This window comes from Bombina bombina, chromosome 12, assembly GCF_027579735.1.
Source record: "Bombina bombina isolate aBomBom1 chromosome 12, aBomBom1.pri, whole genome shotgun sequence".
Classification (NCBI taxonomy): Eukaryota; Metazoa; Chordata; class Amphibia; order Anura; family Bombinatoridae; genus Bombina; species Bombina bombina.
Window position 1 is genome coordinate 66,333,087 of NC_069510.1, and position 18,286 is coordinate 66,351,372.

Here is an 18,286-nt window from a genome sequence, read left to right on the forward strand (position 1 = left end):
AGGCAGGCTTAGTAAGGTCAGCAGTCAGGCTAGTAGGTTGATATGCTAATCAGTAACTTCTCAGGAGAGCCAGTTCATTCTCAGACCCAGGCAGCACAATATCCTGAGCCAGCCCTGGTAATATAACATATCAGATGTCTCCTGAAACTCTCATTACGCCAACAATATGGCCAAGCAAGTACTTAAGTCAGATATTTGACCTCTGTTGCCCCAAATTTTAGTTTCATACCCAAGTGAGACCTCAGATCAGACCGGGTATGATGATGTCTGCATCTCATTGTTCATCTTCCTGGAGACGCCGCCCTATCTAAGGACTAGACGATGAGTGGAACTCTAATTATTGCTCCCACTTGCACGCTAACTGTGCTCGACTTTGGATTTTTGCATGCATTGGATACCACGTGTATTACAAGTTCAAAGTAAAAAGTGTTCGCTTGCGCACTAACCCAACGAGCGCAATATAACTAAGTTACAAAATCGCGTTTGTGTTAACGTATTGTACCATAGACTTTATGGAGAGCGAAAAGTTGAAAAAAACACCCTATTCACATGCAAACCCGATCGCATTTTCTCAAGTATGCTAACCCAACATGAAATATGAATATTTCACTTTCTAATGTTCGTCACATAGAAGAATATGTTTTATTTATTCACAAATACATCTTTCTATATATACACAGTATATATCTGTTTTTGGTAATATATATATATATATAAAATATTATATATAGGTATTGGAATATTCAGATATATATGTAGGCATATTAATACTTATGAAATTTCTCCATGTTAGAACATTGGAATGTTAAATATTTACAGTTTAAACACAGTATAACATTTTACTAAATATGAATATTGTTTAAACATGCTTCTAAATGTTTTAAGCTACTTGACTGCAAAGGGCTCCAATGGACTGATATATGTCTATATATGTATACATATGTGTTTATGCGTCTGTGTTTTACAGTATATTTACAGTACATATATCACATTACAATGTTCCTTCACAGGACAATATCATTTTTATTCTTATATATTTCTCTATATAGGTGTATATCTATTCCTAAAGATATATAGGTATAGATATGTATTTTACATGAACAGTATTATATATATATTTAATAATAAAAAGTAGATTATTTTCTATGTCAAGAACATAGGAATGCAAAATGTGTTTAGTGCATTTACGTTCCACGATTTAGATCTTAACGCATGAAAAATTAGTATTCTTAAGGTGCTTTATTAAAATATTACATAAAAAATATTTTTAAAAAAATTAATAAACGTTATTAAATATATAGAAACATATGGATTATTTATAATTTTTTTTACAGTATGTTTAATAATCAGTGTCATTATAGGTGTAACTGTACTTTTAAATGTATTTTTTTATTTTATTTGTGCTACTTTTTATTAGAGCGGAACAGTTAACCAGAGTTTTGACGTTGTGGTAGCCCAACGTGCGTTTAATTTAATTGCTCTCAATCAAACACGTTTACTTTCAACTTGTAAAACGTGCACTAATTCAGACGCAAGCAAAAACCCGCAATAAACCCGATATCACTCGCACACACAACTGTTAGCGTAATCTATCCCTAAGGTGGATCTTGGATACCTTCTGCATTGCGGGTAGGGAAGGAGACCTTATTACTCTCGACCATAGAAATATTTAAGAAGTCCCCTCATTTAAAAAAGCAATGTCCCACCATTTAAATAAAGGTTTCCATGTCAATATATTGTCATAGTAATATAATATATCATATAACAATCACTAACCTAATTTTGTTGTGTTGCTGATTGATTGCAGGACTCATAGAACCCATGTTTTTAGGTGAATGGATGGTTTGGGTACAACTATTTTATGTTTATTGTTTTGTTTTTTTTTGATAAAAAAAAAATATAATATATATATATATATATATATATATATATATAATTTTTTTGTTGTTGCTAGGAGCATAAACGTAGTTACAATTTGTTAAGCCACCCATCTAAGAAATTATAATGTTGTGTAGTTTTAAAATGTATCCAATATTTTTATAGTAAGAGATTTTAGACCTGTTTATTTCCTGTATAAATTGCAAGATGTTGCACAGTGACAAAATGAAGATATTGAATCTTGTAATTTTCAATTATTAAAAGGGACAGTCTACTTGAAAAGTGTTATTGTTTAAAAAGATAGAAAATCCCTTTATTACCCATTCCCCAGTTTTGCATAACCAACACTGCAGACAGCCCCCTTATCTCAGTGGTTTTTTTTTTTACAAAGTTGCATTTTAGCCAATTAGTGCTGGTTCCTGCATAACTATTATCATTCCCCACATGATATATATATTGTACACCTAACAAAAAGTTTAAATACATATTTGGAAGTAAAGCCAATCAGACCAAATAATTACACAAAACAGAGTTTATTGATAAACATCCACTTGCAAATAAACAAAACCTTTTTTAACCCTTTAAGGACACAGCTTTCAGTTTGCTCAATTGTTTTATGACGGAAAGATTCCGTCATATGTCCTTAAGAGGTTAAATGCTGCAAAAAAAATGCATGCAAAACCATCACCTAAGCTTTTATATTAACATTGGATCTTAGTCACAGAATATGGCCATATTCTGCTTAGCCAGTCACCAACTTACAAGGTGTCCCCCAAAGGTGACTGGTCCTAACACTGCGGTCATTTGCCTTTATGGGCAGAATCATTCCTGCTTTTTCTCTCTATAGTAGAATGAGACTCCCTGGCTTCATATACAATTCCAATAGACAATCTTGAGTACACCTGAGCTTGAGTGGGGCGCTTAGAAGATGGCCAGTCTCCATTTTTTTATACAACAGAGGAAAAAGTGGCCCAGACTATATATACCTGAGAACTTGTATTTACTTTAGTGAAGAGATCCATAGGATCTCAGTGTTTGCTGGGTGTGTTGTTGTTAACCTTCTACTTCTCAAACTCTAGGTCCAAACAATCAGAACTGAGTTGTGTTTCTTCTTTGTTTCCAATTAAAGGGACATTCCAGTCAAAATTTAAATGCACATAGATTTATTACATCTTTGAATAGAAACATATTTACAATATACAGGTATTGGCAAAAATGCTTCTAGTAAAAGTTATCACTGTTTTAGTGTTAACATATTCTCTGCACGTGCATGTGAAGCATAGCTAGATATTGTCACTGCACCCACATTTTAAATACTGCAGCTGCTCAGATTATCACTGGGGCTTGTATCATGTCAGCAATTAACAAATTTAATTATTACCAGATGGTACAAGCACCTTAGGCTCTCTGAGCAAGTACTGTGTTTAAAATGCTGGTGCACGTTGCATATGTAAATACTCTTTTAAAACAGCTATAGCTTTTATTAGAAGAATTTTTGCTAATACATGTATATTACAAAAATGCTTCTGTTCAATACCGAAATACATTCATGTGGTTTCCAATTTAGGCTGGAATATCCCTTTAAATTAGATGAGCCTCCATTTGAATTTGTAAAACCTCTAAAATTACTTGTACAGTAAAACAAAAATATATTCTCATGATTAATTTTGCCCCATTTTCTAATTCTCAGAACTTGATATGTACCATGCTGACTTTTCAAGGCTGACCCTGCTACATAGCTGTCAATTGGTTTTATCAGATAAAAACTGAAAAACAATTCACTTTATACTAATTTATTATGACTGGGACTAGCCTTGTTGTCTGTTGACTAAAGCCCTGATTGGCTCCTCCAAAAAAATGTTCCTTTATAGGGACATGGAACCCAAATTTTTTATTTCATGATTAAGATCGAGAATACAATTTTAAACAACATTCCAATTTACTTGTATTATTTAGCTTGCTTCATTCTTTCAATATCCTTTCTTGAAGAAATAGCAATGCACATGGGTGAGCCAGTCACGCGAGTCATCTATGTGCAGCCACCAATCAGCAGCTACTAAGCATATATAGATGATATGCTTTCCAACAAAGGATATTAAGACAATGAAGCAAAATAGATAATAGAACTTAATTGGAAAGTTGTTTCAAATTGATTGCTCTTTCTAAATAATGAAAGAAAAAAAATTGTGTTTCTTTTCCCTAAGTGTAGCGCAAAGCCACAGAAAATCCACCTGAAACTGGTATTCAAATGGATTGGAAGGGACTTGAATTTGAAAACTCAGCAAAATAAATCATGTTAGATACTTTGTATGGCTCTTTTAATTGGTTGGAATAGACCACACAGAGTTTCTTGGTTCGTTCTCTTCCTGTTCACACTGACTGAGATTAGTTACCAAATACAGCCCAAGGCACCGGAGGAGAGATCATGTGCCTGCCGTCAGGATTCAGACTTTCTCTTACACAAACTCACGTTTCTATTTGATATCTGAATTGAGTCTTCCTCAGTCATGGTAATTTACATTCAATGGATTTAATGTAATGTGCCATTAGCAATGAATTTTCAGCACTTTATTCAGCTACGGCTTCAGTCATAAACATACACTAACTAAAACCCCTTTAACTTTCTAATGTTAATTTCCCCATCTAAAAATGGAAATAAGTCTCTTTTGGCATTTACAAAGGTCCTTTAATAGGTGCCATAATTTCAAGTGAATGTATTTAAAGGGACATTTAAAACAAACATTGCTATCATTTACCTTAAACATGTAAATTCTTGTTTGTGTACAACGACTACTGCTGTATGTTATATTGTTCAGAAATTGACTTGCAAACATAATGGTAGACTGGGACATATATCCACAAGAATGAAAAGGTTTCAGTAAAGGGACAGTCTACTCCAAAATTGTTAATTGTTCAAAAAGATAGATAATCCCTTCATTCCCCATTCCCCAGTTTTGCATATCCAACACAGTTATATTAATATACTTTTTACATCTGTTATTGCTTTGTATCTAAGCCTCGGCAGACTGCCCCCTGATCACATGGCTAGTTATTTTCTATTGACTTGAATTTTAGCCAATTAGTGTTGTGTCCTGCACAGCTCCACAGGAGAGAGCACAATGTTTTCTGTGGTGAAAAGCTAATAAAAAAAGCATGTGATAAAAGGCTGTTTGCAGTGGCTTAGAAACAGGCAGAAATGTAGAGGTTTAAATGTTATAAGGTATATTAATATAACAATGTTGGGGAATGGGTAGTAAAGGCATTATCTATCATTTTAAACTATAACAATTTTGGTGTTGACTGTTCCTTAACTAGTACAGTGACATCAGTATTTAAACTTATATGATAGTGCATGACATTTTATACAGCTTTCCAATTCACTTCCATCAAATTTGCTTAATTCTCTTGGTGTCCTTTTTTAAAGAGTAATCCTATGTGAGTTCAGGAGTGTGCACGTGTCTTTAGCCATCAGGAAGCAGTGTTTGCAACATCGTTTACAGTAATGTTATACATAGTTGCAAACACTGCTCCTAAGCTCCTTCCAGCCTTCCTAAATGTATTCTTTAATAAAGGATACCAAAAAAACAAAGCAAATTTGATTAGAGAAGTAAATTAGAAAGTAGTTTAAAATTGTATGCTCTGTCTAAATCAATAACGACTTTAAAAGGGACATGAAACCAAAGATTACAACAATTAACTTATATTATCTAATTTGCTTTATTCTCTTGGTGTCCTTTGCTGAAGAAAAAGCAGTGCACATGGGTGAGCAAATAAGAGGTGCAGCCACCAATCCGCATCTGTGGTTTTAAAAGTTCCTTTATAGCACCTGTAGACATGATACACTATGTGATATATGGTTCAAAAATGACTTATTTTCCTCTATGGGGGCCAAATGATCAAGCTCCGAATGGAGTTTTATGCCTTTGTTTCTGTGCGAGCCTTCTAAAGACCGCTGCTCCATAACCTGTTCGCCTGCTGTGAGGCTGCGGACATCAATCTGCCCAATCCTATACGATCGGGTTGATTGACACCCCCTGCTAGCGGCCGATTGGCCACGAATCTGCAGGGGGCAGCATTTCACAAGAACTGCTGGTGTAAAGATAAATGCAGACAACGTATGCTGTTGGCATTTATCGATGTGCGGCGGACATGATGCGCTACATCGTGACATGATACGCTACATCGTGACATGATGCGCTACATCGTGACATGATACGCTACATCGTGACATGATACGCTACATCGTGACATGATACGCTACATCGTGACATGATGCGCTACATCGTGACATGATACGCTACATCGTGACATGATACGCTACATCGTGACATGATGCGCTACATCGTGACATGATACGCTACATCGTGACATGATGCGCTACATCGTGACATGATACGCTACATCGTGACATGATACTCTACATTGTGACATGATACTCTACATTGTGGCATGATACGCTACATCGTGACATGATACGCTACATCGTGACATGATACGCTACATCGTGACATGATGCGCTACATCGTGACATGATACGCTACATCGTGACATGATACGCTACATCGTGACATGATACTCTACATTGTGACATGATACTCTACATTGTGGCATGATACGCTACATCGTGACATGATACTCTACATTGTGACATGATACTCTACATTGTGGCATGATACACTACATCGTGACATGATACGCTACATCGTGACATGATACGCTACATCGTGACATGATACGCTACATCGTGACATGATACGCTACATCGTGACATGATACGCTACATTGTGACATGATACTCTACATTGTGGCATGATACGCTACATCGTGACATGATACTCTACATTGTGACATGATGCGCTACATCGTGACATGATACGCTACATCGTGACATGATACGCTACATCGTGACATGATGCGCTACATCGTGACATGATACGCTACATCGTGACATGATACGCTACATCGTGACATGATGCGCTACATCGTGACATGATACGCTACATCGTGACATGATGCGCTACATCGTGACATGATGCGCTACATCGTGACATGATACGCTACATCGTGACATGATGCGCTACATCGTGACATGATGCGCTACATCGTGACATGATACGCTACATCGTGACATGATGCGCTACATCGTGACATGATGCGCTACATCGTGACATGATACGCTACATCGTGACATGATGCGCTACATCGTGACATGATACGCTACATCGTGACATGATGCGCTACATCGTGACATGATGCGCTACATCGTGACATGATACGCTACATCGTGACATGATACGCTACATCGTATCATGTCCGCCCGCACTTTAATAAATCGGCCCCTAAGAACTCAAATGACTTTAAAATGTCCTCTTTTAGAGACAACAAAAAAAAAAGCGATTCTACGTCCTTTCAAATGAGAAAATTTGTAAACTATTACACCAAATGAAATGGCCGTCACTTTGCTTCAAATGAAATAATGATTGTTGTTTCAAAATATATTTTGTTAATTGTTGTCTTTCATGATTCAGATAAAGCTTTCACTTTACGTTTTACCTTCAGTATCAAATTTGCTACATTCTCTTGGCGTCCTTTGTTGAAGGAGCAGCAATACACCACTGGGAGCTAGATGAACTCATCGGGTGAGCCAATAACAAGAAGCATATATGCGAAACCAAAAATCAGCAGCTAGGTCCCAGTAGCGCATTGCTGTTCCTTAGCCTATATGTGGTATGCTTTTCCAACTAAGCCTACAAAAAGAATGAAGCAAATTAGATAATAGAAGTAAATTGCTAAGTTGTTTAAAATTGCATCATGTTCTACTTGACTCATGACAGATTTCTTTTTGGGTTTCTTAATCCTTTGATATAACCAATACATAAGTACTGAGATTGTTAGTATATGTGGGGAAACAGTAGGCAAAAGTAAATAGTGTGTGTGTATATATATATATATATATATATATATCATATAATACACTTACACACACACACTATATATATATATATATATATATATATATATATATATATATATATATATATATATTATATACATATATTATATATACACTTACACACACACACTATATATATATTATATACATATATTATATATACACTTACACACACACACACACACACACACACACACTATATATATATTATATACATATATTATATATACACTTACACACACACTATATATATATCTATATATATATATTATATACATATATACATATACATATATACATATATTATATATACACTTACACACACACACTATATATATATTATATACATATATTATATATACACTTACACACACACACACACTATATATATATTATATACATATATTATATATACACTTACACACACACTATATATATATTATATACATATATTATATATACACTTACACACACACTATATATATATATCTATATATATATATATTATATACATATATTATATATACACTTACACACACACTATATATATATATATATATAATATATACACTTACACACACACTATATATATATATATATCTATATATATATATATTATATACATATATTATATATACACTTACACACACACTATATATATATTATATACATATATTATATATACACTTACACACACACTATATATATATATACATATATTATATATACAATTACACACACACTATATATATTATATACATATATTATATATACACTTACACACACACTATATATATATATATATTATATACATATATTATATATACACTTACACTATATATATATATATATATATATACATATATATAGAGACAAAAGATAAATGAACCAGTAGAAAGAATCCACTGAATCACTCCCAGGCGCTCACTGTCAAATAAAGCAATGCCACCAGGTATATATTCTATACCCAGCACCTCATAGAGGTATATATATTTTTAGTAGGTAGTGTCCAGCTGCCAAAACCCAAAAGGAATAGAGGAGACCTATCACTCCTCAAAAAAGGAACATAAAAAGAAAGGGACAGGGTGGCGCAGACCACTCAAACTAAAAATATATAATATATATAATAAGTAAATATATAAAAATATAAAAATATATACATATATATATATACATATACACATACATACATATTATCATACATCTATTTTGAGAATTATTGAGATATAATTTAAGGGGTAATCAGAATTAAAAAAAAGTTATTTAAAATTACATGCTTTATCTCAATAATTAATTTTTATTTTACTGTCCTTTTAAAGCTATGAAAACAATATGGTATAGAAGAGTTTACAATCCCAGGGTGGGTGTGGGATATTTGTACTCAAATGTTCATTTACAATTGCACTTGCTTTTGTGTAATCAGACAGTGATAAGATAAGGAGGTCCTAGTGTGTAGAGAGAAAAGATAAGGATGTCTACTCTCCATACAGGCCCAGTCCATTTATAGGGGTTGTGGTTTCAACAAGCAAAAACAGCTAGTCCAAATACCAAACATAAACCTAAAGGGGCAATTTCCCATACATTCTATACTCTGCAGTTAGTATAACAAGTCATTGTAAACACGTTAAGTGGAAACCAATTTTACAGTTCACTGTTTCTTTAATACCTCTGGTAAACCCTGTAGGTACATTGCAGCCTTTTTTGTCAGCCAGTAGGTTAACACCCATTGAGTAAATTGCATTTCACTAAAGGGTTTAATGACCCTGCATTGTTGAATTTAACAGGATATACAATACTGGATCAGCCTCACCACTGTCTGATTGCTGTGCAGTGCAGAAGGAATTAGAAGTCTGCAATGGGTAAAACCTATGCAACTTGAAATTGTTTGTGGCAAGAGGTTACAATTTAAAGCTGGAGGAAAGGAGATTTAATCTCCAGCAATTTTAAAAAAAAATTCACTGTAAAAATTGTGGAACTCATTGCCTAAGTAGGTAGTGAGTGCCAATACCTTAGATACATTTAAAAATGGCTTAGATACATTTATAGGTAGAAACAAAATTTAGGGATCTGATTGCTTGTATTAAATGGTTCACCCTTTTTTAATGGGGTTAAATAATGCTCAATTGCAGCTTTTATTTTAAATCAGGTAGGATCTGTATAGGTTGAACTTGATGGATTTCTGTCAACCTCATCTACTATGTTACTTTGTTTAACTTCAGCAGGAAATGATACAAGTTACTTAGGGTTGTTGGTGTTTAGAAAAGGGGCACCAGATACTATAAGTATTGTAGTGGGTACTTGACTCATATAGCATAAAGCTTAACTCTCTTTGAAGTCACTTGTATTTAGGAACCAGGATATGACACTGCAGGGCATCAACTGTATTAAATGCTCCTCTTCAAGACACAGGGATACTCAGTATAAGACTATGTGAGTAGATCCTTTTTAACTCCACAATAGATCTCTTTCTGTCTTTGATTCATTGTTGAAGTCACTGATCCCATCCCCCATGTAGTGTATAGTCCCATCACCCCAGGACATATGTAGTCTACCCAAAACAAGTCAAGAATCTTTTCCAAACTAGATTAGGGACACACCTATAATAGGAGATTCACAAAGGGTTTTCATACTAGCTTTGAACCTGCTTTTAGAGGAAGGACAAGTCTTGAACCTCAGTGGAAAACAATACAACTACATATTTTTTGTAACACCACCATAGGGACAGATTACTTACTACTATATGATAAAAACTAATTCATTTGTTTGTTTATAGTTAGACAGCCCGGAACCTAAAATATATATATATATATAACATTTTATTATTAACACACTAAAATTACAAGGATTTTAAATTACAGACAAAGAAACTCTATATTGAGGTTAGGAATTTCTTCTAAAATTGCTGAAATCCATTTGAAATTATCCTGAATTATATTTATAGGTGAAAGTTTTGAAAAATTGAATAACAATACCCAATAAATAAAGGGGTTATCACCTTAGCTAAAAATAAATGGACCATGGTAACTTTGTAGAATTCATACTAAATTACCCCAGTCTTCTTATTTATAGCTAAGGTAACAACCCCTATGTTTATTGGGCATTGTTATTCAAAATGTCAAAGCTGTACCTGTAAATATATCACTAAATATATTGCTCAACTGTAACCCTATTTGCTTTCACTGATTCTTTGTCCATCAATATCAGTATCTACCTGCTATAAATACATAAAACACTTAAAGAAACAGTAAAAACCATTAAGATTTTTATATGTTTAAGTTATGAATAATTAAACAACTTTGTAATATATTTTGTTTATTTTGTCCTCTTTTTGTGTAATTTAGCGCTGAAAATGCACTGTTTTGCAGTTGTTAGCCAATAAAGCCAAATTTGGGTCAGATATGCAGCATGGTTAGCCTTGAGGCGTAAGCAGGGTGCATTTCAAGACCTGAGAATTATAAATTGCTCATTATATACTTACATTATGACTGTGGCCCAGACAGTCTCTTCCAAATAAGGCAAAATTTGGGTGGAGTTTGACTTTTGAAAATAATTGTAGTAAAAAGCACATTAAAGAGATAGTAAACCCCAAAATTTTCTTGTATGATTCAGATAGAACATACAATTTTAAACAACTTTCAAATGTAATTCTATTATCAAATTGTTTTCATTCTCGTTATCCATTGCTGAAGGAACAGCATTGCACTACTGACAGGAAGTTGAAAATATCTAGTTAGCCAATCACAAGAGACAAATGTGTGCAGGCACCAATTAGCAGCAGCTCCCACTAGTGTAGGATATGTGCGTGTTCATTTTTTAACAAGGGATACTAAGAGAACGAAGCACATTTGAAAATAGAAGTGAATTTAAAAATGTCTTAAAATGACCTGCTCTATTTAACTCATACAAGTGTAATTTTGACTTTCCTATCCCTTTAAGTTGTTTTTTTTTTCAATAGAAAAACGTTAATATTTGGCTTATATGTTATTCTATATCTATATAACAGATTATGTCATTGTCTCTAAGAATATGATTGTAAATGTCATTTTCTAAAATAGGAAACAATCATTTATGATAATTCATTATATTATAAATAAATCAAATTATAATAAATGGATAAGGGAAGAACAAAATGTAATTAGATTTCACCTGTTTCTATCATTTTGAATTTACCACAGAAAGCAAATAAGAGATACATGGTCTCATATTAACCAAGAGTTGGAAACAGATTGTTTTTTGGTTTTGTGTACAGAAAAGGACAAGCAGGAGAAAACCAGATCAAGGAACAGAGACAAGACATGTCTGCCTTAGGGGGAAACAAGTTCCCTTGCATATGAAAGTGCTCAGAAAACCCCACCCAAAAACAAAAAAAATGGTATGGGGATAGAGAGGAAGGGAAGGAGGTGTTGGGGGTCTTTAGGTGAAAACAAATGCAGATTCAGTTTATCAATAGAATGGAACTGGTCTAAATTGGTTTCCTTTCTCTCCATGGACTGAAAGGCAGAATTCTTTCATATAAACAGAGTTTAATTAAAATGCAAAAAGACCCCCAAAACTGGAGGGGGGAAAACATGCTACATTGCTATGCATACAACACACACAATGATTGTTGGTTTATTAAACTAAGATAATATCAGGAGGTAGATAATGCAATACAGCACATCAGGACATTGTTTTCATAATACAGAGAAATAAGATATCATTTGTAACATATTTACAAGATTGGTAACTAATGATTGGCATCTTGGTTGACCAAATTATTTTACTGTGTAGAAAAACATCTTTCAAAAGTAGATTAAAATCTGCCTTAACCTATAACCTGGATTTAACTCTATAGCATATTATATGGACAGTGTACTTAAATTGTTTACACAATACTCCTTTATATTTATTTTGATATTTAAAATGCCAGTTGTTGACTGTGCATCCCCCATCTATAATTACATTTTAAATACTTAAAGGGATACTAAACCCAATGTTTTTCTTTCATGATTCAGCTAGAGCATGACATTTTAAGCAACTTTCTAATTTACTCGTATTATCAATTGTTATTCGTTCTTTTGCTATCCTTATTTGAAAAAGAAGGCATATAAACTAAGGAGCTAGACAATTTTTGGTGGCTGACATTTAGCAACCAATCAGCAAGAACCCAGGTTGTGAACCAAAAATAGGTCGGCATCTAAACTTACATTCTTGCTTTTCAAATAAAGATAGCAAGAGAATGAAGAAAAAATGATAATAGGAGTAAATTAGAAAGTTGCTTAAAATCACAAGCTCTATCTGAATCATGAAAGAAAAACATTGGTTTCAGTGTCCCTTTAAAGTATTAGCTAAAAAAAGGAGATATGTAAACATAGCCAGCAGAAGAAATTAAACTCCTAGTGTGAGGTAGGATAAATAAGCAATAAAATGTTAATTTTCAATTGTTCTCTCTAAGTAATGGGCTTTGGTATATAGACAGATGATATAAGGAAGCATATACGAATAGAAAATGATGAAAAAGGTATTTGCTATCTCTTTGACACAATGTTTGCAATTTGATACTTTAAGGTATTCTTGTATATGTGTTTTGCAAATATTAAATAAACATTAACATAAAAAATATCTGTATAAAAAAGTATAAATTTACTTATATTATGGCAGCTATTTATCCATCATTGTACAAGTGCAAAACCCTTTACCCAAACTACTTGAAACCACTTGATTTTTACTACAGTACTGTATCAGAAAGGTAACATTTGGTTTAAATAATTATGTGCTATTATTAGCATTTTAGAACAAACAAAAACAAACTAAGAGACACAAGTAGTCAAAATTGTGACTTCCTGGAAGGGGAAAAAAGGTCATTTTTAATGATTTTGTGTTTAAAAAAAATAATAAAAAAAAATACTGAAAATAATGAACATCTGGATTGTGGGCTAATTCTGGATTTGGACATTTTACATGTACAGTATAAGCAAATATTGTGTCCTGATTTTTTTTTAAATGCCTGGCGAATACAAGCAATTAAAGGGTCATAAAACCCACGTTTCCTGATTCAGAATGGTCAAACCATTTAAAAAAAAAATTCCAATTGACTTCTATGATCTAATTTGCTTTATTCTCTTGGTATCCTTTGTTGAAAGATCATCAATGCACTTCTGGGAGTTAGCTGAAAACCAATGACAAAATGCATATATTTTTCATATACCAATCAGCAGTTTCTGAGCATACCTAAGTATAATTTTCAACAAAGGATACAAAAAGAACAGAAATTAGATTATAAAAATGAATTGGAAAGTTTAAATTACTTTTCAATTTATTTCTATAAACTAATTTGCATGCTCTGTCTGATTCATGAAAGAAAACCTGTGGGTTACATATTCCTTTAAAGGAACATTGTAATGCAGAAATTGCATATTCTAATTAGCTAGGCCATATATTTCTTACATTACTGAACCAAAATAATTATGGAGTTGATCACAATACTTTAAGTTTGGTTTGTAACTACATATAACATGGCTATAAACATTGTTGCAAATATTGCTGCCAGATGTCTAAAGACACATGCATACTCCTGAGCTCACCTAGGATTATTCATTAACAAAGGATATCAAAGAGAACTAAGCATAATTGATAATAGAACTTCATTAGGTAAACATTTTATTTATGTTCTGCTCAATCCATTTAAAAGGACAGTCAAAATTAAACTTTCATGATTCAGATAGGGCGTCATTTTAAACAACTTTCCAATTTACTTTTATCATCAAATTTGCTTTGTTTTCTTGATATTCTTTGTTGAAGGTTAAACCTAGGTAGACTAAAACTAATTTCTAAGCCCTTGTAGGCTGCCTCTTATCTCAGTGCATTTGACAGTTTTTCACAGATAGACAGCACTAGTTCATGTGGGTCTTACAGATAACATTGTGCTCCCTCCTGTGGAGTTATTTATAAGTCAGCACTGATTGGCTAAAATGAAAGTCAGTAAAAAAAACTGAGATAAGGGGCAGTCTGCAGAGGCTTAAAACAAGGTAATCACAGAGGTAAAAAGTGTATTATTATAACTGTGTTGGTTGTGCAAAACTGGGGAATGGGTAATAAAGGGATTATCTATCTTTCTAAACAATAACAATTTTCAAATATACTGTTTATTTTTTACTTTTCTGACCCTTTAATGGCACTTTTCTGTAGAAAATCATTACCATAAATATTTCTAAAGCAGTTATTTTTAACCTTTTTTTTGCCGTGGCACACTTTTTTACATTAAAAAATCCTGTGGCACACCACCATCCCAAATTTTTTAAAAAAATCACACATTGTAGCCTAATACAGCATATATATATACATATACACACAAACACACACCTACTGTATGTATTGTGCTGTTATGCCCTGCCTCCTACAAACTACCCCTGCACTGGGAGTAAAAAACAAGCAAAGTTTAAAAAATATGTCACACTGTTGTCAGTCTGCCGTGGCACACCTAAGGATCTCTCACGGCACACTAGTGTGCCACAGCACACTGGTTGAAAAACACTGTTCTAAAGGATACTCACAGCCCTTATGTGCTTAACTCCTGCAATGGACAAATCATGCGGCGGCTGAGCGAGACTTTATACACACACACGCGCGTATACGTGCGCACTTACTAAAAAAAAACACCCAAACACAATCATTTATGTCATTTGCAATTCATTATGTTTAAACATTATATAGGGAATTTGAATTGGAGTTTAATGTTTATTTAAATTAACATACGCATAAATATGTCGAAAAAATATTTACTGGTAGTCTGTATATAGCAAAACTAACAGCTTTTTTTACTTCAAGTGAGAGGCCCAATTGGACTTTTTCATAATTGGAGGTTCAGAGATAACATTTGAGCAATGCTGAAAATTAAAAATCAATATACACGGTGTGTGTGTGTGTGTGTATATATATATATATATATATATACATACATACACACACATATATATATGTATACACACACACACATATATATATACATACACACACACATATACATATATATATATACACACACATACATACACACACACACACATATACATATATATATACACATACATACATACACACACATATATATATATATGTATACACACACACACACACATATAGATATACATAGCCTTCAAATAGTTATTTATATAGATATGTACATAACAGGCGCTCCAATTTACAGTACAATTGTGCCCTTGATAGAAGGATAAAGAGTTTTACTTATGTGCTAAACGTCAGCTTGAAAATAAATAGATATTGTAAAACTATTTATTGCTAAAGATCATTGGACAAAACACATAAGGTTAGATTGAAAAGGAAATTGGTGGATATTGACTAGAATCAATAAAAGGTATCCGATATTTCAGTCTAATGTTAAAGGGACAGTGTACAATACAACTGGTTTCGCTTAAATGTATTTTCCAACTGCATAGTATAAAAATGTATGGGAAATTACATGGGAAATGTTTGTATATCAAATAACTGCCAATAACCCAATCAAATGGGCTGATCTTGTAGGGACCACTGACTATATTATCTATCCATATATACAAAGTCCCACTTGGAAAATGAATACCTTTCTGCCCCTCCCCCCCAAACTTGGAGAATGATTTTGTGTTAACATTTTTCGATAACCACCACTTAAATATTGTAATTTTCTGTATAGGTTGGGATACAACATACAAAAGCTGCTATTTCAATTGACAAAATAAAGGTAAAGCGATCATTTGTAAACAAGTTAATCCACACCAGCAGGCAAAATGTATAATTGGGAGCAAATTAAAGCAGAGAAAAAAACACAGTACACTGTCCCTTTAATGCAATAAAAAATACTTTATTATGCATTTTTAAAAATTGGTAAAATAAAGTATGTGAGCAAGACGGAATAGAGTGATTACTACATACACTGATACAAGATCATTAAAGGGACATTTTTCTTTCATAATTCAGACAGAGCGTGCAATTTTAATCAGCTTTTCAAATAACTTGTATTATCTAATTTGTTTTGTTCTCTTGCCATCCTTTGTTGAATAGGATACCTAGGTAGGCTCCGGAGATGCTGATTGGTGGCTGCACATATTTGCTTCATGTTATTGGCTCATTCAAGGTGCTCAGCTAACTCCCAGTAGGGCATTGCTGCTTTTCAATAAAGGATACCAAAATGAGTGAGGCAAATTAGATAACAGAAGTCAATTATAAAGTTATTGTTTTTTAAAACGGTATTCTCTATATGAATCATGAAAGAAGAATTGTGGGTTTTATGTCCAATTAACAGCTTTGGATAAACTGTTATTTTGGCTGCTATAAATTAAATAGTTGAGATACCAAAATTTCTAGACACATTTGAGAGTCTTTGAGCATTGAAAAGACGTCAGAGCCTGGAAGCAAACAATAAGTAACAATTCATATAATGGTGACGTACTCAAGTAACTACATATACAGTGGTGATGTCATTTTCTGGACCTATATATCTCTAGCCCAAAGGGGGGGGGGTATAGGACTGCATAAGTTTCTTCATTGGATTTAAAAGGGATATCATGGTCAAAAGGAAACTAATTCAGAGTATTCACGTTAAAAAAATAAATAAATATCATAATGATCATTTTCTTGGTACACTTTTCTGAAACTAAACTCATTTCCATAAGAGTTAAACCTAAGTTGGCTCCTGAGTGTACAAGCTGTGGCAACCATATGTATAACATTGTACAGCTCCAGTATAGGGATTAAAGGGATTGTCTCGTCAAAATTACACTTTCATGATTGAGACAGAGCAGGCAATTGTAAGCAACTTTCTAATTTACACTTATTATCACATTTTCTTCGTTCTCTTGCTATCTTTATTTGAATGTAAGCATAGGAGCCGGACCATTTTTGGTTCAGTACCTGGGTAGCGCTTGCCGATTGGTGGTTACATTTAGACACCATTCAGAAAGTTCTACCCAGGTTCTGAACCAAAAATGGGCCGCCTACTATGCTTACATTCCTGCTTTTTCAAATAAAGATACCAAAAGAATAAAGAAAAATTGATAATAGGAGTAAATTAGAAAATTGCTGAACATTGCATTCTCTATCTGAATCATGAAAGTTTAATTTCGAAGTGACTTGCTTTAAAGGGACATAAAACTATTTTTTTTTTTTAATTTAACGATTAAGACAGATCATACATTTTTAAACAACTTTCCATTTTATTTCTATTATTAATTTTGCTTATTTTTCTTGGTATCCTTTATTAAAGGTGCAGCAATGCACTACTGGGAGCTAGCTGAACAAATTGGTAAGCCAATGAAGAGAGACATATACGTGCAGCCACCAATAAGCAGCTAGCTCCCATATCCTGAGCCTACCTAGGTATGCTTTTCAACACTCAATACCAAAAGAACTAAGCAGATTAGATAATAGAAGTAAATTGGAAAGTGGTTTAAAATTGTATTTTCTGTCTGAATAATTAAAGAC